The sequence below is a fragment of the Pleurodeles waltl genome, chromosome 9, assembly GCF_031143425.1.
Source record: "Pleurodeles waltl isolate 20211129_DDA chromosome 9, aPleWal1.hap1.20221129, whole genome shotgun sequence".
In the NCBI taxonomy this organism is placed as follows: domain Eukaryota; kingdom Metazoa; phylum Chordata; class Amphibia; order Caudata; family Salamandridae; genus Pleurodeles; species Pleurodeles waltl.
This window is the reverse complement of record NC_090448.1, coordinates 188,507,209-188,534,589: the sequence shown is the minus strand read 5'-3', so window position 1 is coordinate 188,534,589 and position 27,381 is coordinate 188,507,209.

Genomic DNA, 27,381 nt, shown 5'->3' with positions numbered 1-27,381 from the left:
GTGTGGAGAGAAAGTACGGGTAAATTGGATGCGAATGGTTGTTGGGTCGAGTTGTCAGAACATCAAAGATGGTTGCTACCCGATGCATATGTGCTTGCAGTAGTTACAATGGCTCATGGAATGGCTCACATCAGTGTGAAAGGGATTTGTAAGTTGTTGGCCCCAGTATGGCAAAATGCAGGAATTCCCAAGTGCGCAGAAAATGTGGTTAAAAATTGCATGGTATGCCTGAAACACAACCCTGGTAGAGGAACCCCAACTCCAGCTGGTCATTTTGCACCTCCTACGTATCCGTTTGAGGTTTTGCAGCTAGATTTCATCCACATGGAGAGGTGCAACAACTTAAAATACGTACTCGTTGTTGTTTGTGCCTTTTCAAGATGGGTGGAAGCCTATCCCCTAAAAGACAATACTGCGCTATCCACAGCCAAAGCCCTTGTGAAAGAGTTCTTCCCTAGATTCGGAATGCCGAGAATGATCTGGAGTGACAATGGAAGTGAATTTGTGGGTCAAGTGATGAAGAAAGTATGCGAAGGGCTAGGCATAAACCAAAAGTTTCACGCTGCAAATCACCCCCAATCAGCTGGATTAGTGGGGTGCTATAATGGCACTCTAAAGCTAAAATTGGCCAAGTTACAAGCGAGCTCTGGTCTTAAATGGCCTGACGCTCTACCCTTAGCACTCCTATCAACCAGAATGACTGTGCATTCACGAGTGAAACTTAGTGCTTATGAAATAGTCTTTGGCCGCCCAGCCAATATATGGGGAGTGCCCAGGCCCAAGAAGTTTAGCGAGATAGAGCATCCTGTTTTGCTTGACTATCTGTATGAATTGACGCATAATTGCGTGTTTTACATCAACAGGTCCACGACACCTTGCCTCCGTTCTCTGAATCTCCAGGTCATCCCATTGAGCCTGGATCCTGGGTTTTAATAAAGAACTTTCAGCGAACCAAAAACGATCAGCCCAGGTGGACCGGACCGCACCTCTTTCTTCTCTCCACAAGATCAGCTGTTCGAGTAGAAGGGAAGAAACACTGGATCCATGGGACCCATTGCAAAAGGGTACCCCTACCTCTGCCATATGACCGGTGGGTTCAGGAAGGTGTCGCCGACTCAGAGACTGAAACCGTGCCACGTTTTCTGCCTTTCAGCGATGCACGAATAAATGGAACACTCACTGAGAAAGAAAGTGATGACATTTTACAATCAGCAGTATCACCGTCAGTTCGATTGGACACTACAGAACCTGAACTCCTTTTTCAGGACCACACGATACCTGGGACTAACCGTTATAATCTACGACCAACAATAAAGGACAAATAAAACAGTTTACTTTTCTTCCCTTTAGCAAAGTTCTCCAATATGGAAAATTATTTTTGAATGACTTTTTGTTTTTTTTGTGTTTTTCGAACCTCCATCCGGGTTCAGCTGTAGGATCGTGGCTGAAAAGACTTAGGGGGGTAGCCTGTGGACACAAGGTCTACAGGTATGGTTTGTTCTAGGGCGGCCTGGAACATTCAGAACACTCCTAAGTGAAGTAAACCAACCGCCACGAACGGCAACGGTTAGAGGATGGAATTTTTCCAAAATGGAGAACATGTTGAAAGACTGAGTTTCAAGAAGAGAATATGTGAAACGATAACCAGGAAACGTTTTTTGCTGCTGTGCATTTTTATATTATTTAGTATACTTATGTTTTTTATAGGATATGTTTTATTCTGTTTTAACGTGATATTGGCACCCACTACCTCGTCTACACCTCCTCCTTCCACTGTTTCCCCACATTCTTTTCAACTCCTCCCTAAACATGAATCTGCTAGGAGACTAGAGTTCATTAATAACTCCTTCATCCAGCTTTTGCACCAACACCAACTAGTGATAAATACAACTAACTGTTGGGTGTGTGGCCTTATGCCTCACACAGCAGATAAAGGTATCCCTTATCTGATCCTGCCTTTCAGCCACAATGGTTCCGTGTGGTCATTCAGAATGATATTCATCTATGCACACTACCCCCTACGTTTTGCGGAAGACAACCCTAAGAAAAATGCTTTAGTTAAAGGTATCATAGACATGATGAAGGACAATATCTTCTACGAGACTATCCCCAGAGATGAGACAATAGCATATATAAGATGGAACATGACCGGATATGAAGCCACAATGAGTGAGAAACAGCAAGCGAAGATATCTTCCCTGATTTGGGTTGTACCCCATCAGGGTCACCTGTGTCTGCAAGGTACTGGCAAGAATCCCAGAGCTCAGCTAGGGGAAAGCGTCTGCACTGAGACATATGTCTTCGCATCTCAGACCTCCCCTCCGCTCTTGGCAGCTAAGGGTACCTATTTCATCTGCCATGATAGAGCCTTTACATGGTTGCCCCCTGACTTTTCGGGCACATGCTTCGTTTCGTTCCTGTTGCCCCCTACCTACACAGCAGCAGCAGATTACCACAAGACAAGGATAGTTAGAGGCGTCTTCAGTGAAGAAGACACTGCAGGACAAAAATTTGGGGACTTCGTAAAGGGTTTTCTGCCGTTTTGGGGACAAATAGGTAACAGCAGGAGCATAAGGCAATTGATAAGAGTGGTTGAATCCACCGTGGCTGCAACCGCTGGTGCCCTTGGTAACTTGACTGCTGAGCTCCAGTCGGATCGTCTTATGACCCTTCAGAACAGGGTCGCATTAGATGTCATACTTGCAGACCGGGGTGGAGTATGTACATTGATCCAATCGAGTTGCTGTGTTTTTGTCCTAGATAACGCTCCAACAGTATACCAGGCCATCTCCAAACTACATAGAATTTCCGAATCTGTTCATTTAGATAGAGGAGATTGGTCATTAATGGGATGGTTCTGGGAACTGATATCAGCATGGGGATGGAAGATACTGATGGTCATTGGGATAATCTTGGCCATTCTTTTCCTGTTCTGTCTATGCGTGCAGTGTGCTCCTGCGATATGTGGCCTCTGTGTTACATCATGCATAAGGAAACCTGCACCAAGAGACGAGCTAAATACTAGGATGATGTTACAGCAACATCCCAACGACTTTAGAAACATAGGGGGTCATTCCGACCCTGGCGGTAAATACCGCCAGGGCCGGGGTCGGCGGTAGCACCGCCAACAGGCTGGCGGTGCTCCGCCGGGCATTCTGACCGCGGCGGTACAGCCGCGGCCAGAAGCGGAAAGCCGGCGGTGTACTGCCGACTTTCCGCTGCCCATGGGAATCCGCCATGGCGGCGCAGCTTGCTGCGCCGCCATGGGGATTCTGACACCCCATACCGCCATCCTGTTCCTGGCGGGTCGCCCGCCAGGAACAGGATGGCGGTATGGGGTGTCGTGGGGCCCCTGGGGGCCCCTGCAGTGCCCATGCCAATGGCATGGGCACTGCAGGGGCCCCCATAAGAGGGCCCCACAAAGAATTTCAGTGTCTGCTTTGCAGACACTGAAATTTGCGACGGGTGCAACTGCACCCGTCGCACCTTCCCACTCCGCCGGCTCAATTCGGAGCCGGCTTCCTCGTGGGAAGGATTTTCCCACTGGGCTGGCGGGCGGCCTTTTGGCGGTTGCCCGCCAGCCCAGTGGGAAACCCAGAATGACCGCTGCGGTCTTTTGACCGCGGTACGGTCTTCTGGCGGTTCCCGCTTGGCGGGCGGCTCCCGCCGCCCACCAAGCTTAGAATCAGGCCCATAGACATGGACTCAGATTAGCATGAGAATAGGTTTATTGCCTATGTAAGGGCAAAAGGAGGGTTTGTGGTTCTAAAAATTCTGGACCAATGTAATTTACTTTGCCACAGCAGTACGATTTTAGTATCAAAAGACCGATAATGACTAGTACACTAAGCATGAGCATTTTTGCTCAATTCCAGCAGCGTTTTCACCTCGAAATCGTCATTTTCGTCCTGCACTCGTGGCTCCCATTTTATACACGGCAGCCATTTTTAAAAGTTGCCCTCACATAGGCTTATAATACAGTCAGATTTGATTCCAAGGACACGTACACCTTGATTGACTTTTCTCTGACCTGGGCAAGCTGGAACCATTGCCTCAGGCCAAACCTGTTTGGTCAGTCCCTCTCCCAGTGGCCGAATCAGATAGCATCAAGGCACACCATGCCATAAAACCCTTATTATCGCCCACACACCATGCCTAATCTTGCTCACACCTGCACCTGCTCTTTTCTTCTTCTTACTTTACGAGGGGGAGGTGCCCGTTTTTATTGGGGGTCCACACTTATCTGATGTAAAATACTAGGCCTTGCCGGGTAATTTATTATGGGTTGGATGACATGAAATATGAGGTTTCATCATGACAGTGTTTTTTCCTTTGTAGTGAAAACATGTGAATGACCAACCAAAATGTCAAGAATGTTTGCCTGAAGCTTAAAAAACTGTATATAAGGAAACTTGACTTTGCATTGACACACAGGGGGTTATTCTAAATTTGGAGGAGGTGTTAATCCGTCCCAAAAGTGACGGAAAAGTGACGGATTTACCACCAGCCGTATTACGAGTCCATTATATCCTATGGAACTCGTAATACGGCTGGTGGTATATCCGTCACTTTACCATCACTTTTGGGACGGATTAACACCCCTCCAAAGTTAGAATAACCCCCACAGTCTCCTGAGAACATACAAACCGTGCTGTTGTACTTCTAGGACGCTTGTTACTTGGTTGCAGCCAATAAATTCGATCTTTGACTTCACCTAGAAGACTCTGAGTTTCTGTGGTCTGAATCAGGAAAGTACCCGAGGTCTTTGGGTGTACCCTGGCACCACTGGGTTACCGGATCATTACCGGTTCTGAAAAATCCAGTACCTCACTAGTGGAGTTGCCCGCCCCCTCCGGCCACGGCCCCCACTTTTGGCGGCAAGGCCGGAGGAAATAATGAGAATAACAAGGAGGAGTCACTGGCCAATCAGGACAGCCCCTAAGGTGTCCTGAGCTGAAGTGACTCTAACTTTTAGAAATCCTCCATCTTGCAGATGGAGGATTCCCCCAATAGGATTAGGCATGTGGCCCCCTCCCCTTGGGAGGAGGCACAAAGAGGGTGTACCCACCCTCAGGGCTAGTAGCCATTGGCTACTAACCCCCCAGACCTAAACACGCCCTTAAATTTAGTATTTAAGGACTTCCCTGAACCTAAGAATTTAGATTCCTGAAACTACAAGAAGAAGAGGACTGCTGAGCTGAAAAACCCCTGCAGAAGAAGAACAGAAGACACCAACTGCTTTGGCCCCAGTCCTACCGGCCTGTCTCCTGCCTTCCAAAGAAACCTACTCCAGCGAAGCTTTCCAAAGGACCAGCGACCTCTGAATCCTCAGAGGACTGCCCTGCTTCAAGAAAGACAAGAAACTCCCGAGGACAGTGGCACTGCTCCAAAAGAACTGCAACTTTCTTTCAGAGGAGCAGATTTAAAGACCCCTGCAATCCCCGCAAGAAGTGTGAGACTTGCAACACTGCACCCGGCGACCCCGACTCGACTGGTGGAGAGCCAACACCTCAGGGAGGACCCTCCGGCGACTCCGAGACCGTGAGTAACCAAAGTTGTCCCCCCTGAGCCCCCACAGCGACGCCTGCAGAGGGAATCCCGAGGCTCCCCCTGACCGCGACTGCCTGAACCTAAAGTCCTGACGGCTGGAAAAGACCCTGCACCCGCAGCCCCCAGCACCTGAAGGAACGGAACTTCTGTGCAGGAGTGACCCCCAGGAGGCCCTCTCCCTTGCCCAGGTGGTGGCTACCCCGAGGAGCCCCCCCCTTTGCCTGCCTGCACCGCTAAAGAGACCCCTTGGTCTCCCATTGAAACCTACAGAGAACCCAACGCTTGTTTACACACTGCACCCGGCCGCCCCCGCGCTGCTGAGGGTGTACTTTTTGTGCTGACTTGTGTCCCCCCGGTGCCCTACAAAACCCCCCTGGTCTGCCCTCTGAAGACGCGGGTACTTACCTGCTGGCAGACTGGAACCAGGGCACCCCCTTCTCTCCATTGAAGCCTATGTGTTTTGGGCACCTCTTTGACCTCTGCACCTGACCGGCCCTGAGCTGCTGGTGTGGTAACTTTGGGGTTGCTCTGAACCCCCAACGGTGGGCTACCTTGGACCCAAAACTGTGACCTGTAAGTGATTTACTTACCTGCTAAAAATAACAATACTTTACCTCCCCCAGGAACTGTGAAAATTGCAGTGTGTCCACTTTTAAAACAGCTTATTGTGTTTTATGTAACAAGTATATATGCTACTGTGATTATTCAAAGTTCCTAAAGTACTTACCTGCAATACCTTTCAAATGAGATATTACATGTAGAATTTGAACCTGTGGTTCTTAAAATAAACTAAGAAAAGATATTTTTCTATAACAAAACCTATTGGCTGGATTTGTCTCTGAGTGTGTGTTCCTCATTTATTGCCTGTGTGTATGTACAACAAATGGTTAACACTACTCCTTTGATAAGCCTACTGCTCGACCACACTACCACAAAATAGAGCATTAGTATTATCTCTTTTTGCCACTATCTTACCTCTAAGGGGAACCCTTGGACTCTGTGCATGCTATTCCTTACTTTGAAATAGCACATACAGAGCCAACTTCCTACATTGGTGGATCAGCGGTGGGGTACAAGACTTTGCATTTGCTGGACTACTCAGCCAATACCTGATCATACGACAAATTCCAAAAATTGTCATTAGAAATTGATTTTTTGCAATTTGAAATTCTTCTAAATTCTTTAAAGTCCTGCTAGGGCCTTGTGTTAGTCCCTGTTAGCATTGCTTTAGAGTTTAAAAGTTTGGTAAAAGTTTGAATTAGATTCTAGAACTAGTTTTAGATTCTTAAAAAGTATTCCAACTTTTAGAAGCATAATGTCCAGTCCAGATGTGAATGTGGTGGAACTCGACACCACACCTTACCTCCATCTTAAGATGAGGGAGCTAAGGTCACTCTGTAAAATAAAGAAAATAGTAATGGGCCCCTGACCTTCCAAACTACAGCTCCAGGAGCTGTTGGCAGAGTTTGAAAAGGCCAACCCCTCTGAGGATGGCAACACAGAGGATGATGATAGTGACTTGGAGGGTGATTCCCCCCTACCAGTCCTATCTAGGGAGGACAGGGCCTCTCAAGCCCTGACTCCAAGCATAATAGTCAGAGATGCTGGCTCCCTCACAGGAGGGACCAACCTCTCTGAAATCACTGAGGATAACTCCAGTGAAGAGGACATCCAGTTAGCCAGGATGGCCAAAAGATTGGCTTTGGAAAGACAGATCCTAGCCATAGAAAGGAAAAGACAAGAGATGGGCCTAGGACCCATCAATGGTGGCAGCAACATAAATAGGGTCAGAGAGTCTCCTGACATGTTGAAAATCCCTAAAGGGATTGTAACTAAATATGAAGATGGTGATGACATCACCAAATGGTTCACAGCTTTTGAGAGGTCTTGTGTAACCAGAAAAGTGAACAAATCTCACTGGGGTGCTCTCCTTTGGGAAATGTTCACAGGAAAGTGTAGGGATAGACTCCTCACACTCTCTGGAAAAGATGCAGAATCTTATGACCTCATGAAGGGTACCCTGATTGAGGGCTTTGGATTCTCCACTGAGGAGTATAGGATTAGATTCAGGGGGGCTCAAAAATCCTCGAGCCAGACTGGGTTGACTTTGTAGACTACTCAGTAAAAACACTAGATAGTTGGATTCAAGGCAGTGGTGTAAGTAATTATGATGGGCTGTACAATTTATTTGTGAAAGAACACCTATTAAGTAATTGTTTCAATGATAAACTGCATCAGCATCTGGTAGACCTAGGACCAATTTCTCCCCAAGAATTGGGAAAGAAGGCGGACCATTGGGTCAAGACTAGGGTGTCCAAAACTTCCACAGGGGGTGACCAAAAGAAAGGGGTCACAAAACCTCCCCAGGGGAAGGGTGGTGAGACAGCCAAAAACAAAAATAGTAAAGAGTCTTCTACAGGCCCCCAAAAACCTGCACAGGAGGGTGGGCCCAGAGCCTCTTCACAAAACAATTCTGGGTACAAGGGTAAAAACTTTGATCCCAAAAAGGCCTGGTGTCGTAGCTGTAGTCAGTCTGGACACCAAACTGGAGACAAGGCCTGTCCCAAGAAAAATACCACTTCAAACTCCACTCCAGCTAACACTGGAATGGCTAGTCTCCAAGTGGGATCAACAGTGTGCCCAGAGCAAATCAGGTGTCACACTGAAGCTACATTAGTCTCTGAGGGTGGGGTGGATTTAGCCACACTGGCTGCCTGGCCCCCTAACATGCAAAAATACATGCAGCAGCTCTTAATTAATGGGACAAGTGTAGAGGGCCTGAGGGTTACAGGTGCCAGTGTCACTATGGTGACAGAGAAACTGATTTCCCCTGGCCAATACCTGACTGGACAAACTTATCCAGTCACCAATGCTGACAATCAAACTAAAGTACATCCCAGGGCAATGGTAACTTTAGAGTGGGGAGGGGTCAATGGCCTGAAACAGGTGGTGGTCTCCTCAAATATCCCAGTAGATTGTTTGCTTGGAAATGACCTGGAGTCCTCAGCATGAGCTGAGGTAGAAATAAAAACCCATGCAGCCATGCTGGGTATCCCTGAACTGGTGTGTGTCAAGACAAGGGCACAGTGCAAGGCACAGGGTGAAAAAGTAGAGCTGGAGTCTGGAAGAAAGGCCCAGCCTACCAAGAGAAAAGGAAAGTCAGCTGGGAAACCAGCTGCAACACAACAAGAAAAAGAGAGCCTCTCTTCTCAGGAAGAAGTTCTGCCCTCTGAGGGAACTGAGCCTATGGAGCTGGAACCTTACCAGGTTGAGCTCTTAGGCCCAGGGGGACCCTCAAGGGAAGAGTTGTGTAAGGGGCAAGAAACCTGTCCCTCTCTTGAAGGCCTTAGGCAGCAAGCTGCTGAAGAGTCCAAAGGCAAGAAAAATGGGACACATAGGGTCTATTGGGAAGATGGACTCCTGTACACTGAGGCAAGAGATCCCAAACCTGGTGCCACTAGGAGAGTGGTAGTGCCTCAGGCGTTCAGAGAGTTTATTCTGACCTTAGCCCATGATATTCCCCTTGCTGGGCATTTGGGACAAACCAAGACGTGGGAGAGGTTAGTCAACCACTTTTACTGGCCCAACATGTCCCAGAAGGTTAAGGAGTTTTGCATCTCCTGAACCACCTGTCAAGCCAGTGGTAAGACAGGTGGACATCCAAAGGCCCCCCTCATTCCACTTCCAGTGGTGGGGGTCCCCTTTGAAAGAGTGGGTGTGGACATAGTGGGTCCACTTGAACCTCCCACAGCCTCAGGAAATATGTACATCCTAGTAGTAGTGGATCATGCTACTAGGTATCCTGAAGCTATTCCCCTTAGGTCGACTACTGCCCCTGCAGTAGCCAAGGCCCTCATTGGTATCTTTACCAGAGTGGGCTTCCCTAAGGAGGTGGTGTCTGACAGAGGTACCAACTTCATGTCAGCATACCTGAAACACATGTGGAATGAGTGTGGAGTGACTTATAAATTCACTACACCATATCATCCACAAACTAATGGCCTTGTTGAGAGATTCAACAAGACATTAAAGGGCATGATCATGGGGCTCCCAGAAAAACTCAAAAGGAGATGGGATGTCCTCCTGCCATGTCTGCTTTTTGCTTACAGAGAGGTGCCTCAGAAGGGAGTAGGGTTCTCACCCTTTGAACTTCTGTTTGGCCACCCTGTAAGGGGACCACTTGCTCTTGTTAAAGAAGGCTGGGAGAGATCTCTTCATGAGCCTAAACAAGACATAGTGGACTATGTACTTGGCCTTCGCTCAAGAATGGCAGAGTACATGGAAAAGGCAAGTAAAAACCTTGAGGCCAGCCAACAGCTCCAGAAGTTTTGGTATGACCAAAAGGCTGCAATGGTTGAATTTCAACCAGGGCAGAAAGTCTGGGTTTTGGAGTCTGTGGCTCCCAGGGCACTTCAGGACAGATGCAGTGGCCCTTACCCAATCCTGGAAAAGAAGAGTCAGGTCACCTACCTGGTGGACCTACGCACAAGCAGGAGCCCCAAGAGGGTGATCCATGTAAACCGCCTAAAACTCTTCCATGATAGGGCTGATGTGAATCTGTTGATGGTAACAGATGAGGACCAGGAAGCTGAGAGTGAGCCTCTCCCTGATCTCCTCTCATCAGACCCTAAAGATGGCTCAGTGGATGGAGTGATCTATTCAGACACCCTCTCTGGCCAACAGCAATCTGATTGTAGGAAGGTCCTGCAACAGTTTGCTGAGCTCTTTTCCTTAACCCCTGGTCAGACACACCTGTGTACCCATGATGTGGACACAGGAGACAGCATGCCTGTCAAAAACAAAATCTTCAGACAGTCTGATCAAGTTAAGGAAAGCATCAAGATGGAAGTCCACAAGATGCTGGAATTGGGAGTCATTGAGCACTCTGACAGCCCCTGGGCTAGCCCAGTGGTCTTAGTCCCCAAACCTCACACCAAAGATGGAAAGAGAGAGATGAGGTTTTGTGTGGACTACAGAGGTCTTAATTCTGTCACCAAGACAGATGCCCATCCCATTCCTAGAGCTGACGAGCTGATTGACAAATTAGGTGCTGCCAAATTCTTAAGTACCTTTGACTTAACAGCAGGGTACTGGCAAATCAAAATGGCACCTGGAGCAAAAGAGAAAACAGCATTCTCCACACCTGATGGGCATTATCAGTTTACTGTTATGCCCTTTGGTTTAAAGAATGCCCCTGCCACCTTCCAAAGGTTGGTGAATCAAGTCCTTGCTGGTTGGAGTCCTTTAGTGCAGCTTATCTTGATGATATTGCTGTCTTTAGCTCCAACTGGCAGGATCACCTGGTCCACCTGAAGAAGGTTTTGAAGGCTCTGCAATCAGCAGGCCTCTCTATCAAGGCATCCAAATGCCAGATAGGGCAGGGAACTGTGGTTTACTTGGGACACCTTGTAGGTGGAGGCCAAGTTCAGCCACTCCAGCCTAAGATCCAGACTATTCTGGACTGGGCAGATCCAAAAACCCAGACTCATGTCAGGGCATTCCTTGGCTTGACTGGGTACTATAGGAGGTTTGTGAAGGGATATGGATCCATTGTGACAGCCCTCACAGAACTCACCTCCAAGAAAATGCCCAAGAAAGTAAACTGGACTGTAGAATGCCAACAGGCCTTTGACACCCTGAAACAAGCTATGTGCACAGCACCAGTTCTAAAAGCTCCAGATTACTCCAAGCAATTCATTGTGCAAACAGATGCCTCTGAACATGGGATAGGGGCAGTTTTGTCCCAAACAAATGATGATGGCCTTGACCAGCGTGTTGCTTTCATTAGCAGGAGGTTACTCCCCAGGGAGCAGCGTTGGAGTGCCATTGAGAGGGAGGCCTTTGCTGTGGTTTGGTCCCTGAAAAAGCTGAGACCAGTACTCACTTTGTAGTTCAAACCGACCATAGACCTCTCAGATGGCTGATGCAAATGAAAGGTGAAAATCCAAAACTGTTGAGGTGGTCCATCTCCCTACAGGGAATGGACTTTATAGTGGAACACAGACCTGTGACTGCCCATGCCAATGCAGATGGCCTTTCCAGGTTCTTCCACTTAGAAAATGAAGACTCTCTTGGGAAAGGTTAGTCTCATCCTCTTTCGTTTGGGGGGGGTTGTGTAAGGAAATGCCTCCTTGGCATGGTTACCCGCTGACTTTTTGCCTTTGCTGATGCTATGTTTTGAATTGAAAGTGTGCTGAGGCCTGCTAACCAGGCCCCAGCACCAGTGTTCTTTCCCTAACCTGTACTTTTCCACAATTGGCACACCCTGGCATCCAGGTAAGTCCCTTGTAACTGGTACCTCTGGTACCAAGGGCCCTGATGCCAGGGAAGGTCTCTAAGGGCTGCAGCATGACTTATGCCACCCTGGAGACCCCTCACTCAGCACAGACACACTGCTTGCCAGCTTGTGTGTGCTGGTGAGAACAAAATGAGTAAGTCGACATGGCACTCCCCTCAGGGTGCCATGCCAGCCTCTCACTGCCTATGCAAGTATAGATAAGTCACCCCTCTAGCAGGCCTTACAGCCCTAAAGGCAGGGTGCACTATACCATAGGTGAGGGCACCAGTGCATGAGCACTGTGCCCCTACAGTGTCTAAGCCAAACCTTAGACATTGTAAGTGCAGGGTAGCCATAAGAGTATATGGTCTGGGAGTTTGTCAAACACGAACTCCACAGCACCATAATGGCTACACTGAAAACTGAGAAGTTTGGTATCAAAATTCTCAGCACAATAAATACACACTGATGCCAGTGTACATTTTATTGTGAAACACACCCCAGAGGACACCTTAGAGGTGCCCCCTGAAACTGTATCCAACTATCTGTGTAGGCTGACTGGTTCCAGCAGCCTGCCACACTAGAGACATGTTGCTGGCCCCATGGGGAGAGTGCCTTTGTCACTCTGAGGCCAGTAACAAAGCCTGCACTGGGTGGAGATGCTAACACCTCCCCCAGGCAGGAGCTGTAACACCTGGCAGTGAGCCTCAAAGGCTCACCCCTTTGTTCCAGCCCCGCAGGACACTCCAGCTCGTGGAGTTGCCCGCCCACTCCGGCCACGGCCCCCAATTTTGGCGGCAAGGCTGGAGGAAAAAATGAGAATAACAAGGAGGAGTCACTGGCCAGTCAGGACAGCCCCTAAGGTGTCCTGAGCTGAAGTGACTCTAACTTTTAGAAACCATTCCCCAATAGGATTAGGGATTTGGCCCCCACCCCTTGGGAGGAGGCACAAAGAGGGTGTACCCACCCTCAGGGCTAGTAGCCATTGGCTACTAACCCCCCAGACCTAAACACGCCCTTAAATTTAGTATTTAAGGGCTTCCCTGAACCTAAGAATTTAGATTCCTGAAACTACAAGAAGAAGAGGACTGCTGAGCTGAAAACCCCCAGCAGAAGAAGAACAGAAGACACCAACTGCTTTGGCCCCAGTCCTACCGGCCTGTCTCCTGCCTTCCAAAGAAACCTGCTCCAGCGAAGCTTTCCAAAGGACCAGAGACCTCTGAATCCTCAGAGGACTGCCCTGCATCAAGAAGGACAAGAAACTCCAGAGGACAGCGGGACTGCTCCAAAAGAACTGCAACTTTGTTTCAGAGGAGCAGATTTAAAGACCCCTGCAATCCCCGCAAGAAGCGTGAGACTTGCAACACTGCACCCGGCGACCCCGACTCGACTGGTGGAGAACCAACACCTCAGGGAGGACCCTCCGGCGACTCCGAGACCGTGAGTAACCAAAGTTGTCCCCCCTGAGCCCCACAGCGACGCCTGCAGAGGGAATCCTGAGGCACCCCCTGACCGCGACTGCGTGAACCTAAAGTCCCGACAGCTGGAAAAGACCCTGCACCTGCAGCCCCCAGCACCTGAAGGAACGGAACTTTTGTGCAGGAGTGACCCCCAGGAGGCCCTCTCCCTTGCCCAGGTGGTGGCTACCCCAAGGAGCCCCCCCTTGCCTGCCTGCACCGCTGAAGAGACCCCTTGGTCTCCCATTGAAACCTACAGAGAACCCGACGCTTGTTTACACACTGCACCCGGCCGCCCCCGCGCTGCTGAGGGTGTACTTTTTGTGCTGACTTGTGTCCCCCCCGGTGCCCTACAAAACCCCCCTGGTCTGCCCTCCGGAGACGCGGGTACTTACCTGCTGGCAGACAGGAACCGGGGCACCCCCTTCTCTCCATTGAAGCCTATGTGTTTTGGGCACCTCTTTGACCTCTGCACCTGACCGGCCCTGAGCTGCTGGTGTGGTAACTTTGGGGTTGCTCTGAACCCCCAACGGTGGGCTACCTTGGACCCAAAACTGTGACCTGTAAGTGATTTACTTACCTGCTAAAAATAACAATACTTTACCTCCCCCAGGAACTGTGAAAATTGCACTGTGTCCACTTTTAAAACAGCTTATTGTGTTTTATGTAAAAAGTATATATGCTACTGTGATTATTCAAAGTTCCTAAAGTACTTACCTGCAATACCTTTCAAATGAGATATTACATGTAGAATTTGAACCTGTGGTTCTTAAAATAAACTAAGAAAATATATTTTTCTATAACAAAATCTATTGGCTGGATTTGTCTCTGAGTGTGTGTTCCTCATTTATTGCCTGTGTGTATGTGCAACAAATGCTTAACACTACTCCTTTGATAAGCCTACTGCTCGACCACACTACCACAAAATAGAGCATTAGTATTATCTCTTTTTGCCCTTGGACTCTGTGCATGCTATTCCTTACTTTGAAATAGCACATACAGAGACAACTTCCTACATCCACCATCTTATATTAGGAGAAAAGGCTTTGAGGGGGAAACAGAATATAAAGTTCCGTGTGGACATTTGTCAATCACATGGGGATTTCATAGATGACCTGAACTTTTGTCTTTTCTAGTTGCTGTCACAGGAACCCGTTGGGGAAAGTAACTACATTGATATATGTTTAACATGGTCGTTACGAGTGCCCCGTGTGGAGGATCGCTAATAAATGCAGCTGGTAAGATCTTATACACCAGCATTCACTATTTACTGAGTACATTAAATATTCCATCTTTACGACCCTCTGCCTTTCTCAAATGATATTACCAGCAGAATTCGGTGCATTCCGCTCCAAAATCCACTTTTATCAGGTATCTTTCTCTCAGTTCATATTGACAAATTCGACCTGCAGACATGTAAATGCCTAAAATTGCAGAAATGTGACTTTATTTCACCCAAGACACCACCTATACTAAGCGTTCTGCTTGTCTTGGAAATATGTGATCTAAAGGAGTTACAGCGCATATTTTGGAACTTCTTGCCTGCCTCATAGCAAAGGACACATTAGACCTCTTTTCCTCCATACAGCAAATTTGATTGTAAACGTCTTACACAACATGTATTGATTAGAAATATAGAGACACCCTTGTGCGCTAAAATAAAATTTCTATTTAAGACCCCCACCCCCATCTTCACAGTGTTGTCCATTATTCAATGATGTTCTAAAACAGGCCGAGGAAAAATTGTATTATGCAGTGGTAATTAGCATAATTTCAGCAATTTCGTGTTTCTTTCGTTACACAAAATTCCTTAAACTATGCTATTATGCCACATTGAGTAAAGCATCATTCACAGTAAAATAATTACCACAAAGGTATCGGGCAAAAGGGGGTACAAACTGTAGTGTGGTTAGTTTTACGTATTCATTGCGCTTTAGCTTTAGGCTTTAGGCCTTTGTGCACTTTGCCCTGAATATATTTTATTCATTTGCTGACAGCTTCGAGCCTTTGTGCACTTTGCTCTACATGCTTTTTATTAGGCTTCGTACTGTTATTTTTCAAATAGCCAGTTCTACGGTGTTGTTTTTTTATTCATATCACACTGTTTTGCCTACTTCAGCACTGGAGTTCTCCATAACATATTTACTCTGTGCTTCAGTCAAGGATACAGTCTGGTACATTGCCGATAGACGTGGTAAGAGTTTAGACTTGGCATTCCTGCGTAGGGACATTTTGTGATCACGATGACATGTTAGTTATAAAATCACTTCCTTTTCCCAATACACGCAAGAGGGAGATTCCGACCAGGGAACCACAACTAGACGCTGACTGCCTTGTTGCAGATGCTGAACCAAGATCACAGGTCTTTGCTCAGGTATGAGGGCTGATGTCTCCACAGTGATTCTAATAGGCAAGCTAGAAGCTTAACATGCTGTGCTCTAAATGGAACAAGCAGAGGGAGAGTAGAAACTGTTAGACAATATGATAGCTTTGTTCTTATGTTTTACTCTCCTGGTGACTATTTCAATCCTACTGTGTTGTATCGTTCTGGTTATTGTGGCTCACGCCTTAATATCTAAAATACAGTCGTTTTATTAAAATCATTATATAAAACTTATACTGTCTTTGTCATTTGTATATGAGATCATATTGGAAATAAGAGAGTTGGTTTGGATCTGAGTAACCACGACTTCCCTGAGAAGTTCCAAAGATGTCATGAGCTCGGCTGCCAAATCATTTCTTCCACATGGGAGAAATGAGGCACTGCTAGTTAACCGGAGCAAAAAACGGATTTAGGGTGACAGAGTTCTTTACACGTGGGTCAGACTCAGTCCCCCACACCGTTATAGATCCTGCTACCTAGAAATTCAGTAGTCTCATTTAGAATAATGAGAGCCCACGCGACATGGCGCCGCCAACTTTTGGTCTGGCACTAATGATTGGGTCCGACTGACTCTCTTGGTCTCATATATATTTTGACTCCTCGGTTCCGTATACGGAGACGTCCGTGGGGCTGAGATTTTTAGCCGCCACGGCATAGGTGTCTCCTATTGCTTAGTGGTTGGTAGTTCAAGCTTGAACTTTGAAAGGAAAACCCCAATATTGGTGTGCCTTCTCTGACCTGGAGCTATTTTTTATAAAATGGCGAATCCTAATGTAGTGAATATAGCAATTAATATGCGTCACCCGCTCACGGGACATCTATTGACACATGGACTGACAGCCCAGGGGGGTCCAGTCACTTTTGTGGTGGACGCCCATGCAGCCTATAGAACGGAACTATTTTATTCTTGGGTCGGATTTCCAGCAGTGGATGGGGGAACAAATACTTTTCACGAATACACTGTTGCGAATGTCCCTGGACAATACAGGGCTTACGCTTATTTAGAAATACCTCTATCTTATCAAGAACACCATAATTGGCTTGATGGCGCCCTCCCACACACAGTAGCACAAGTTAGGTTAGGTCCGCTGAGTAATGATGGTCCTACCTGGCCTTTACTGGCTACATATACACCTCATCCTGCGGTTGCTCAACTGGCAGTGGTTGAAGTTCGTCGTTTATATACAGAATTAACGGCTACATATAGACTATTAGTTCAGATTGTAATGCAGACACTAAATACGAATGCAGCGCATGCTGCTCCAGCACACCCACAGGCTGTGGTTCCGGGTATTAATCCGGCCACTGTACACTCAGTTATGGGTAAGGTACCGGCTAAACGTGAGGAGACTCCATTTTGGCTGGCGCAAAAAAATTAATACGCTAGAAGCAGTATTTCCCCATACGGGAGCTCAGGATAAACATAGAATTTTGACGATGTGTTTGCCGTATGGGATGGTTCCTCCGGTGGACCTTTGTAATACCTGGGGCACGGTGTTTGCCGCGATCTACACTACGGCACACGGTACACCGACATTAGCTAATTTACCGGACGTGCTTAAACAGATTCAGGATGAATATGGGGCTGCTCCTGCCTTAGATTTGGGCATGCAGTTGCTGGGCAATTTTGCCACAGTTTCTTCTATTATTTTGAGTAATCTCAAAGGAGAGGCAGTAGCACTGGCAGTGCGAATGCGTCTTCGGGATGTTCCGCTGCTTAATCAGGAGCGGGAGCTTCCGAGAATAATAGCGGAAACATATTCTAGTATTGGTCGTGATAGCCTAGGGGCTAGACCACAAAAACCCCAGTTACAGGGTAAAAATAATAAAGATACTGCTAAACAGCAACAACCTGAGGGTTCGAAAAAGCGCTGGGAAAAGAAACAGCAAACACCTAAGAAAGATGGTGGACAGTCTCCGCAACCGGAGACCCCACAGAATAAGTATAATCTCAGGAATAGGGATGCTTTGAAGACACCTGATAGATATCAATATACTGATACACGCCAATCTCGTTCCTTTCAGGACTCCTCGGAAAAGAGAAGTGAGAGAGGTGGGCGGTCAGAGCGGAGAACGGAGTATGTGAAACCGAGACAGGATTCACAACGCTCGGCGGAGGTTTCTATTAAACAAGAAGAGAAACCGCTGCAACAGAAACAGCAATTTAAAAAGAAGAAAGTGGCAGCAGTCTCGGTTAGACATGCCGCTCAAGAAGAGAGTTCTCTTGACGAACAAGACATGGGCGTTAGCACTGTTAGACAGCGCGGCAGAGGTCACAATAGTTCGCCGGAGTCTTCTAGAGCATCTGGAGGTGAAAGCAACTGATGACTTCATACAAGTCGAGACGGCGGACATGCGAGTCTCTGATCCTGATAGAGTATATCAAGTGACTCTACGATTGGAAGGGGACATTGACCGTATTATAAACGCCATTTTTTGGGACCATGTGGTAAAATCATATGATGTTCTGCTGGCCGAACAGGATTGGCCACCTGACTTTGTGCGCGACTGTCCAGTTGGGGAGGAGGTTATTACACCTTCCTTCTCACCACTTGTTCTGAGAGAACTAGTGGAGTCCTATAGTGAATCATGGGCTCTAGCACAGTCTCCCGCCTTGTATAGAAATAACGTGGGGTGGGACAGACAATCACCTTATCATGTAATTCCGATAAAGGGCGAACCTCAGCCGCAACCGCAGTATCCTATCAAATTTGAAGCAAGGGCATCGGTTAGAAAAATTCTTACACAATTGGAATATCAGGGTGTGATTGAGCCCTGTGTCTCGCCGATGAATAATCCCTTATTTCCGGTTGCTAAACCGGACCATTCATATAGGAAAGTGGTGGATTATAGACATTTGAATAGTCATACACGCACATATGCAATACAGAATTCACACAGCGCAGCGCTTATGAATAATATAGTGCGTAAAAAATACAAGACAACCTTAGATATCTCGAATGGATTTTTCTGCCAGAATATAGCGCCCGAGAGTCGGGACTATACCTGTTTCAGTGCGTTTGGCTCTCAGAAAAATGTTGTTGTTTGCCTCAGGGATATAAGAATAGCCCAGGACTGTTTTCAGCTCGTGTAACTGAAATGCTGCATGAGTTGGACCCTGAAGCGTTATCTTATGTTGATGACATATATTTGACAGACGATGAGATTCTGCAACATCTAAGGCGTGTATCGCGCATTGTTGTGGGGTTTGCTGATATTGGCTATAAGTTTAATTTTAAGAAATCAAAGATTGCCTTCCTCAGCGTCATTTTCCTGGGATATGAGTTGTCGAGTGAGGGCAAGAGCTTAGCGCCACATTTTTTGGAGAAATGTGCTTTATTGCAGCCTCCTAATACGGTTCGGAAGCTCCAGTCATTGTTGGGGTTTCTGAATTTTGGCAGAACTTACATTCCTGATTATGCGACGCGTATAAAACCCTTATACGAGTTGATTCGCCCGAATTTTTCGAGTAGATTTTGGACGATTGAACATACACAAATACTACGAGAATTACAAAGTGATCTCTTGGCAGTTCAACACTTACACACACGGGACAATAAGACACATTTGGTCATCAGGGTGATACCTGGGGCTGTTGGGTTTACTTATGTCACCTTTAATGAGGGGGAGACAGTCCCGATTGCATACAAGTCTCACTTGTATTCTGCTGCAGAACAACGTTTTGCACAGACTGAGAAAATTCTCAGGGCAGTTCAGATGGCTGTTATTAAAGAAAGACCTCTGGCCCAGGGTCAACGCATTGTTGTCGTTTCCCCGATTCTGGCCTTAGAGGCTGTTACCAAAGCGAGTGTTCCAAATTCGAAAGCTTTACACCCGCGATGGATACAATGGGCTACGTCTTTGACAGCCACTGATGTAGATTATATATTTGACCCTAAACTGCAGACTCAAGAATTTCTTCAATATGAGATGGAATACCCTGTTCCTGCTGGTACGTTGCCTATTGACCAATATCAGGTGGTCATGTATACCGATGGCTCTGGGCTACCAGTGGTTGGGACTAAACAACAGTATTCTGCTGCATGTGCGGTGGTGAGCGGCACTATGGAGGGGGACGTGTTCTGCCCCCGACATACTTATACTAAAACCTTGGGAGATTGCACGGCACAGCTGGCTGAGCTCAAAGCTCTATTGTTAGCATTGGAGCACGCGGATCCCGCGACTTTAACCTTGCTGGTCTGTGACTCCTACTACTGTGTTCAGTCTTTCAATGAATATCTACACTATTGGAAGATGAATGGGTTCAGAGATTCTAAAGGCAACACCATTAAACATAAAATGTTGTGGGGTAAGTTTGCGGATCTGAAGGAAACGCTTCCTAAAGTCCATGTTGTGCATACACTTGGACACCAGCTCGTTGGAATACACGTTGCTGGAAATACTTTGGCTGATGAAGCCGCAAAATCGGCAGTGGCTGTAGCCACTGTGGCCGCAGTGACTCGTTCGAGTTCCAAACCAGACACAGAAATTTCGGCTGCCATAAAGGCTACGGTTGATGGCACGCCCTTTCCTAAAGGATTTCCTTCAAAATATAGTTACTGCTTGAATGGTGCGCTGAATGCTACTGTTACAATTCCAGGCATTGGTGTACGGGAAATTCCCAATAAGATTGAGAGACCTCGATTAATTTCTGCAGCACATGAGGGGGTGGCTTCTGCACATGCTGGTGTGGCTGCCACGATTTCACTTTTACAGGCTTGTTACTGGTGGCCTGGTCTCTATAAAGAGACGAAGCAATATGTCCTTTGTTGTGACGTTTGTCAACAAATTAAAGCATCGTCGGCTAGACGCCCGCGGCAGACGCCCCTTCTGATTTCAAATAAACCATTACAGTGTGTGTACTTGGATCATTGTGATCCGCTGACACCAGATAGTGCATACAAATATATATTGGTTGCTGTAGATTCGTGCTCCAGATTTGTGTGTGTATGGCCACAACGCTCGGCTGACGCTCGAACTGTTATTAAAGATTTGCGCATCTTTGTCAATACATTTGCAGTTGCGGCTTTTCATTCGGACCAGGGCCCTGCTTTTGCCTCTAAGGCATTCAGGGACACCATGGCTTCGTTGGGGGTCCAACTCCAATTCTCGTCTCCATTTCATCCCGAGGGAAATTCTGTCGTGGAGCGTTTAAATCGTGATTTAAAGCAGTCCTTAACAGCCAGAGTTATAGGTACGGGTCGTGGTTGGCTAGCCCACCTATATGGCGTACAGAGAGCACTTAATAACTTGCCTAGAAGGTCACTGGGGGGTCGTACTTCATATGAGTGCCTGTTTGGAACACAAATGTATGTTCCTGATCTAGATGGTCCTGGTGTGGAGGCGGCCCTTTGACATAAATGATCGTGTCACTGTTTTGCAGGATTTACAACAATTCCGTGAAGATAACTCTTCTGCCAGTGCTGCCTCCTCAGCAATTAAGGATGAGCCAGTAACACCTACTGGTTGGATACCCAGGATTGGGGATCTAGTGCGTGAAAAGGTCGCAGTTAAAAAAGAATTTGGTCCTTCTTATTGAGAACCTGTCCCTGTGTTGGGGGTGAGCGGCACGAGAACTGTGATTTTACCACCGCTGCGAGGGACCAAAGGAAATCGCTTTGTTTCCATTGATAATGTCAAGTTACAACATGTGGCCGATTCTGCACAGCAGACCAAGAGGGACACCCAGTAGTTCCGGAATCCCTCTCACTACTGGGGAGGAAGTCCCGCTGCAGGTGATTTACACCGACACTGTTTCCTCTCCGAGCTTGGGGAGGGTGGATGATGATCTTGCGATTGTTCCACCGACGGCGATTAATATGGAATCTTTTGATCAAATTGCTGTACGTTCTTCTGATGTTTGTGAACATGTGGTTTATAGCGTGCCACGGCGAGAGCCTCCATCTGCTTCTTCGTTCACAGTTGCACCTTTTGCTAGAACTACTTCTGGCTGCTTCAACGACGCTGATAATGATGTGTCCGGCTCCTCGTCCTCGATGTCTTCTGTCCACAGTCCACGACGGCTGCTGGGATGGCTTAAACGAACATATTTTGTTTTTCCTTGGAACTATTTTTGGCTGTTTTTGGCCGTGATGACTATTTTATTATGGTTGGGATTTGTAGTTACTTTTTTTCTGATAATACATGGTCATTTTCTTCCTGATCGATCTGACATTGAGCACGTGGAGACTGTGTTAAAACCGCATTTTTCGTCTCATATGGTTCGAAGAGATTTGCCCACTGTTAACATTTCTGCGATACCAGTTCCGGATGGAATTGTGTGGGATAAAGTAATGTTTGATATATATGGTCCCACTGAATTGATTCAAATACCGTATGTCCTCAAATTATCAATGAATGATATTGTTATACCTGGAATTGTTTCTGATGATTGGGATGTGAAGACAGTAGATTCTATGCTAACGGATTTGCAATATTATACTGTCTATGACGATGATGATGCATACCAGTTTAGAGATAATCATGGTGACATGTTTTGTTACAACTATTATGGACACCACTTTATACATAAAGCTAGTAGCCCTAAGCCCATGTTTAATTATGTGCAATGGGAACATTGCTCGACTCCTCCACAAGGAAGTTCGAAAACGTATTATGATAAATTTGCATATTTTTCTGGGCATGATCAACGTAATGCTAAGTCCTACTATTTTAAAGTTGCACCGTATTCTAATAAGCAAATGTTATTGACCGATACTAAATTACTGTATTCCAATTTGTTTGTATCTAAACTTTCGGTCGAGGGATATGAATACTGGTTTAAAACTGTTGACTTGAAAAGTGTTTGGGGTTCGAAAAATTGGCATATGCGAGGCAGGGACACGTTATTTAGAGCATGTATTATCCCGGTCCAAATGATTTTCCTCAATGACACAGTACAACAGACTAGCTGTTTGGGCTTAGCGACAATTAGGGAGTTGACTTTGCCTAGTATACCTGTCCCTTCTAAATTGAAAAATTGGCAGCACTATGTGAATGCTACTTTTAGTGACTTTACACATTGGGTCCAGAATGGTACACTTAACACTTCATCGTTACATCCAGGCGGGTGGTTGTTATGGCCTGTAGACACTAATATGTGTCATCGACGTTTTGTCACCTCTTCGGGGGGGTTCAGGACTAGTAGGGCAGACCCTCGTGACGTATCACCAGAACATGCTGATATTATAACTACATACAGTGTGGGGAAGCTTTGTCAACAATGGTTGAAGTCATCCACGCTAGATGCAGTTAAGTCACATCTCACGTTACTGTCTAATGATACTGATTTACAAGATTTTTTATCGGGTCCCAAAGTGCCACGGAAGAAACGGTTCTTATACGAAGTTTATAATGAGATTTGGAAGCTTTCACAACAAGAGGCTGCAGCCCTGTTGAGGCAGATTGAACAGGAAAACCTGATGCAGACTTTGTCTGTTGTTGATAATGGCATGCATACCCTTTCTGACCGTGTTTACACGATTGACAGCATTGTTTCCTCTGCCATTGACATTATTAAATCGGACATGTCTTCTTTATATCATGGGCAGAGTCAGACGCGGTCCATCATGCAGCTTGGTTGGACTCTTCAGACCTTGAAGGTGGGTCGCGTTCCATGGCAGCATGTTCGTGCCAGAGAGATCTTTATCTCTTTTAATTTGACTCGTCAGCAACAACTGATGCCTAAAAAGGAAGCGACATATGTTATGTTGAATATTGAGAAATTAGAGAAACTGCCTTTCACGGTAGCTGAGATTCCGTCAGCTGAGTGGTTGATTCATGGGGTTATTAATTTGCCTATCTCCACTTTGCAATTCACTTCGTGTTTGAAGCACATTCCGGTGGGTAGATATGAACTATTGGGAGACAGTTACATACACAAGGTGTGGGACCTTCCCTTTCAGTACAGATGTGTTAATGGTTTGAAGGAGGTTTTTCTTAGCGGCAGCGAATGCGAAGCTTCTGTCAGCCATTCAATGGGTGGTAAACAGCTGTCCTTGCACGGGGCGTGTAACGCTTCGATTGCTAACTTAGCTTGTTATCTGAAGGGAGTTCCAGTCCCGGTTATTAAAAACACCTTCCAGGTGCTTTCTAACGGCAGTTACATTGTTCTTAACAGCGAACGCTGCTGTGGCATGCGTGCTGGAATAGTTTACATCGTCGTTGTCAACAAGGCCGTTACATGCTGCGGGAATGTGTTGTTTCCCCCCACTCAATTTAGGGAGGTAGCGGACATCTGGCCTCATATTGCTACTTCCAAGGTTGATTTCGACAAGTTGAGTCGGCTAAAAGCTTTATTGTTTAAAAAACATGTGGCCCTTACATCTGCTAGCGAGACCTACGGACTTCAAGTGGCAAGGTCATCGGCAGAGATACAGTCCCTTTTGAATACTAACTTTCCGAATCACTTCGGTGAACTTGTGGGACGTATATTTAATGCCTCCAGCACTGCTGGTATTGCACATTTTTTCAAAGTCGTTGGTGTTGGTTTTGCTCATACCTTCTCTTCCATATTCGGTTTGATACCTTCGGCTATACATTCTATTTTCGGAAGCATTTTTGGGGGTTTCCCGATTACTTTGGCTTTATTGGCTGGAGTCTTGCTGTTGTTGCTATTTTTTCGCAATGGCTGTCCCGTCACGACGAGGTCCTGTATTGCTGCTCCCGTCAGCGCAGCTGTGTCGTGAACGCATGATGCAGCATTTTGGAGCGACACTCCTGGGACATTTGGAGTGCGACTGGTCTCTGTCATTCAGACCGGTTTTGGATTGTGTGCAACCAGTGTTTCGATGCCTTTGGTGCTCGTTTGAACATGCACTGGCTCTCTGTCTCTCATTGCAGCGCCCTCCAATGGTCGATACTGATCTGTTGATGTTCTCGATTAGGGCTCATTCCCAGACTTGTGCACTACGGATGCGCTTGCTTCGTGAGGCAGTTTATGAGATTCCCTTCCTGGAGGAAGATGGCATTGTCTCTTTCATAGGCCCTGCACGGGGTGCCGCCCTGAATGGTTTTGGGGCTTTGGGTCACACCTGCTCCATGGTACTTTGTGGCGTGGATCTTCCGATATTGACATATATCGAAGTGGAGGAACTCCTGCGTTCTATTGCTTCTATCTGACGATTGGATTTTTACGAAATTGACACTATATTGAATTTGGCTTTATGATCACATGTTACCTAAATTTATGACTTTGTTGTCTTCTCACCTTGTTGAAATAATTGTTTTAGGTATTGTTTATATTTGGGGCATCCTTTTATATTATTGGAACCACTTGCTACCGACAAGGGGAGGGTGTAGTGTGGTTAGTTTTACGTATTCATTGCGCTTTAGCTTTAGGCTTTAGGCCTTTGTGCACTTTGCCCTGAATATATTTTATTCATTTTCTGACAGCTTCGAGCCTTTGTGCACTTTGCTCTACATGCTTTTTATTAGGCTTCGTACTGTTATTTTTCAAATAGCCAGTTCTACGGTGTTTTTTTTTTATTCATATCACACTGTTTTGCCTACTTCAGCACTGGAGTTCTCCATAACATATTTACTCTGTGCTTCAGTCAAGGATACAGTCTGGTACATTGCCGATAGACGTGGTAAGAGTTTAGACTTGGCATTCCTGCGTAGGGACATTTTGTGATCACGATGACATGTTAGTTATAAAATCACTTCCTTGTCCCAATACACGCAAGAGGGAGATTCCGACCAGGGAACCAAAACTAGACGCTGACTGCCTCGTTGCAGATGCTGAACCAAGATCACAGGTCTTTGCTCAGGTATGAGGGCTGATGTCTCCACAGTGATTCTAATAGGCAAGCTAGAAGCTTAACATGCTGTGCTCTAAACAGAACAAGCAGAGGGAGAGTAGAAACTGTTAGACAATATGATAGCTTTGTTCTTATGTTTTACTCTCCTGGTGACTATTTCAATCCTACTGTGTTGTATCGTTCTGGTTATTGCGGCTCACGCCTTAATATCTAAAATACAGTTGTTTTATTAAAAACATTATATAAAACTTATACTGTCTTTGTCATTTGTATATGAGATCATATTGGAAATAAGAGAGTTGGTTTGGATCTGAGTAACCACGACTTCCCTGAGAAGTTACAAAGATGTCATGCACTTGGCTGCCAAATCATTTCTTCCACATGGGAGAAATGAGGCACTGCTAGTTAACCGGAGCAAAAACCGGATTTAGGGTGACAGAGTTCTTTACACGTGGGTCAGACTCAGTCCCCCACACTGTTATAGATCCTGCTACCTAGAAATCCAGTAGTCTCATTTAGAATAATGAGAGCCCACGCGACAAAACCACAGAAACACGTCTTAGGGGTAAAAGGCCGCTTTAATAGAACAGGTCTGGTATAACAATAACCTTGGCTTTTAGCCTCACAAAACTAGAAACCTCACTAAACAGTATTTTCTCCTAACCCCTCCCCCACCCTCTAAGCTTGCCCCACCCCAATAGCCCTTTATCAATCCCTTCGCCATCTGTCCTGCTGGCCACCTTCTGTAGTTCCCCTTGCCTTTCCTCCCATGTGACCCTTACTAAAACCACCCTGCCCTCAAGACTTCCCCTTCATCCCCTTCCCCCCCAAAGCCTTTATATGCTACTTTCCCGCCCCACCAGACCTGACTACAAGCGGCATGAAATTCTAAACAACTGCATATAATTAACACAAACCGAATAACAAACCTGTCCTGTTAGAGCCTCATTAAGCCTACGAATAACTCATTTAATTCCCCCCACTACAGGCAACAAAAACAAATTATAAATTAAAGCTAAACCCAAAAAGAAAACTCCACAAATTTTAAAGAGGGAGGGCGGGTGGGCCCAAAAACCAGTACCACCTCCTGGGTGTGATAACGGCCGAAGAGGCCGCCCACACCCCACCCACCCCATATATACCCACCCTTAAGACCCACCCCATCTTGACACCCTCAACCAATCCTCTTCGACCCTTACCCGTGGCCCGTCCCATTGCCCGATCAGCCCGGGGGGAGACCGGGCAAGCCCACTGCTCCCCCAATCCCCCATTGGAACAATGCAAATGACAGAGGCCCCGTGGTTTGCTGTGCATATGTTTTTTTTTTTTTGTATTTTGCACTAGTTAGTATCCCAGAACATGTCTGTCTCGAAAATGTATATGAGAATGCATTTAGGACTTAAACTAAACTATAAGATACGTTTTAGCATTTGATTTCAATAAACGTATTGGCGTGTAATTTTACTGTGATTTCACATAAATACATAAAACTAAATTATAGGAACTTCGCACACCCTTATTCTAAAGCCTGGAGGAATAACAACACACACTTTTGTTGTGTAAGAATTCCCTCATAGAGCTTTATCATGAACCACCCAAAATGTGGCTAATCAAACTCACTTGTGACTGTTGTCACTTCACTGTACCTGATGTTTCCCCTGTCCTGCTCAGATCGCCTGGCTCTCTAGAGAGTTCAGGGGAAAGGTATAATAACAATTATTGATCCACCAACTTCCCTAGGTCTCCAAACAATCTGGGGTAGAAAAGAACTTGCTGGTAATGTTGAGCGACCACCAGATGCAATCTCCTCCACCACCCATGGGTCAATGCAAACAGACAGAAGACAGGTAATTTCTCCGTGTGCTCAGTAGTGCCTCTAACAGAGTTCCAGCAAGCATATCACCTGCTCTCATTCTCAGATAGCATTGGAAAGGGAAATCAGAGATTGGAATT